Below are 2,928 nucleotides of genomic sequence, written 5' to 3' on the forward strand. Positions count from 1 at the left end.
CAGCTCCGTCTAGAACCAGGGGTGAATGACAAGCTTTCTTAGAGTATTTGGGTTAACCCTTGAAAAGCTGTGCAGGTGTCCAGATAAATACGAAAGACTTGCAGTAAGAGGGAAGAGCTAGTTAAGGCAAGGTTCTATGAACGTTTGTGACATTTCTAGAGGACAGTGAGCAGGTCAAGGTAACACTGGTGATCTCATTAGCCAGGCTAGCCTGGGCAATCCTGTATTCTACTCTTGGGCATCTATAGCTTATTCTCAGAGAGGGAACTAACAAGGTGGCACATATGGAGAAAGGCAGTTGGCAATAAAGGACAAACAGTAAAAAAGGGGAAATGGAAGCAAAAAGAATTTATTTAAATATTAAGCAGGCATAATGACAAGAAAAGGTCAACCATTAATAAAAGGACACAAAAAAAGTGGAACCTATAAAAGATGGTAAAGTTTCTTATTCTGAGATCCTAGAGTATAACACAATTTTACACCTGTTGCTTCCACATGGTAAAATGTTCTTTCTGAAAGAGCACTGAGTTCTACAATAGTCTAGACAGAACATGCCTTCTGGATCAAAATGAGAAGTCCTATTTGACTTCAAAACGAGCTTCTGGAACAAACTTGTAAGGCTGGATCTGGCCAGCCAGGAGTAAAGCACCCTACTCCTGCATTTCACTACCAAGAATGACCAAGAGAAAGAGCGCACACCCTACCTTGATGGTCCTGTCCAAAGATGCACTGGCAAACTGATTGTTATCTTTGGGGTTTATCACAATCTGCATAACATAATGCGTGTGTCCTTCAAACACTTGTGAACAAGACCATTTTTTATCCCAGTCCCAGAGTTTAATAAGCATGTCATCTAAGCCAAAAGAAAGTTACGTCAGTTGCAATTTTTAAGAATATTACAGTAAGACAGCCTTTGCGTCTCCTAAGACAGCAAATATAACACAATTCACACAACCCATTATTAAGACATGGATCCAATACTAAAATGTCTTCAAATTCTTCATCCTAGAAACAAACTTAACTCTACATAGCAGTGATGAAACACATAAAATATACCAACAGATCAAATATAAAAAAAATGCTAACTCAGTGAACTTCAAAGAATGACAAGAGTACTAGAAATCTGACTACAGTATGACTGAATGACAGGAACGACTATGGGAAGAAGTGGCATTTGCACACATGAAATGAGTTTTACAAAAGCTCTCAGGTTTTACTCTTAAAACATTTCAAGGACCTCCTACCAACACAGAACTGCTCATTCTACCTGCCTTCCCCAAGGTGCACTGTTTTATAGGACACCAAGGAGAGCTGGTCTGAACAGAAAGACACACCCAACCAGGCTCTGTGGCAATCTGCCAACAACTCATCAGGATGCTAATGAGCTTTCTGTTCAGCAGATGTTTAAACATCTAGAACTTCAGGTTTTCCCTGACAGGAATTGCTATATAATCCTAAATACATATGCTATTTCATTAAAATACAAAAGTAAGCAGCATCAATAGCATAGCAATGGATCTAAATGTTTTAAAAGCTGCTTAGAATTTGAGTTCTACTTATAACAGAAGTTAAAGAATAGCACATCTCACTGGATGAAAATAAATTATCCAGAGATGCGCAGGATCAAAAGAGGTCATGTCTTACCACTGCTCGTCAGAATGAATGGCTGGGTTGGATGCACAGCAATACAGCGAATGTAGTCGGAGTGTGCCTCAAACATATGAACTCTCTCTAGGGTGTTGTAATTGAACACCCTAATCTGCATATCATCCTAGCAATGGAAAATTTAAAAGCATCACTGTTATGAAGTAAAAATGCATGAATATCTACATTATAGGCTCAAAAAAATAACATCCATGCTCCAAAACACTGTACCTAATTAATTAAACAAATGAGGAATAAAAATTCTGCAACTGAGCCGGGCATGGCAGCACACACCTTTAAAGCCAGCACTCAAGAGACAGAGGCAGGCAAATCTCTGTAAGATTTGGTCTACAAGCAAGTTCCAGGCAGCTGTGGGTCTATGAAGAAATAATATATAACCTCTGACCAATGCAGAGGACAGGATTTGACACTCAGTTACTTACTGCTCCTGTCACCACCCAGTTCTTCCTTGCAACAAACTTTGCAGCTCGAACAGGAAGATCGCACACTTCGAAGGTCTTCACCAGTGTCTTTAAAATTTAACAAGAATACACACATTGAGTTATGAGAAGACAACTGGAAAGTCCACTCTGTGAGATTTCAAATATCTAACCATTAGATCATCTCTCGTTAACAAATGTTCTCAGACTAAATAAAAGCTCAACATTAAAATGAAAAAAAAGTGGATCAATTATCTTTTAATAGATTTGAACATCGAATACATTTAAGAGAACCCAGATGCTCACAAGATGGTATTCCACTCTGTGCTCTGGCCCTTCCCTCTCTCTCTGGCATTACCTTTGGCTCCTCCTAGCCTCACCTCTGCCCCCAGCCCCTCCTCTTGGAGACACTACCCATGGAAACTTGTGCTCCCTTTCTTGTAACTCGGCACCTCAAGATTACATGCTTAATTTCAGTCATCTTCTCCTCTGTACACCTAGAACCTACATCAGTGGCTGGCATTCAGCTGCTGTGTGATAAGTATCTGCTCAGAATCAGCTCTTAGTTTCTTCTTTTTAAAACTGAGTCCATAGAAATAACTCAAACAAGGTAATTCTTTTGTACATCTTAGCGATACACTTCCCGATAAACACTACTTTTTTAAAGTAAGCATCATAGGTGATTCACATGTCCCTTTGAGGTGCTCAGAGGGCAATCACCTACGTAAGGTAAGGGTGGAAATCTGGACGTCTTCCTAGAAAGACCAGAGGTGAACATTTTCTTTGTCTTCTTCCTATTTTAATGGTTCTTTTTTAAAATTCTGAAAATCAAACTATCATACTT

General features: G+C 39.3%; 1 long non-coding RNA gene across 1 annotated transcript; it reads right to left on the minus strand.

Moving 5' to 3' along the window:
* Nucleotides 1-831: 831 nt before the first annotated feature.
* LOC103728568 lies at nt 832-2,198 on the minus strand. The gene is made up of 3 exons (XR_607032.3): nt 2,088-2,198; nt 1,645-1,771; nt 832-853 (listed from the first exon to the last, which is right to left on the minus strand). It is a non-coding gene; the product is annotated as an uncharacterized LOC103728568 (long non-coding RNA).
* Between the last annotated feature and the right edge of the window lie 730 nt (nt 2,199-2,928).

This window comes from Nannospalax galili, unplaced genomic scaffold, assembly GCF_000622305.1.
Source record: "Nannospalax galili isolate Female #2095 unplaced genomic scaffold, S.galili_v1.0 C49775440, whole genome shotgun sequence".
Classification (NCBI taxonomy): domain Eukaryota; kingdom Metazoa; phylum Chordata; class Mammalia; order Rodentia; family Spalacidae; genus Nannospalax; species Nannospalax galili.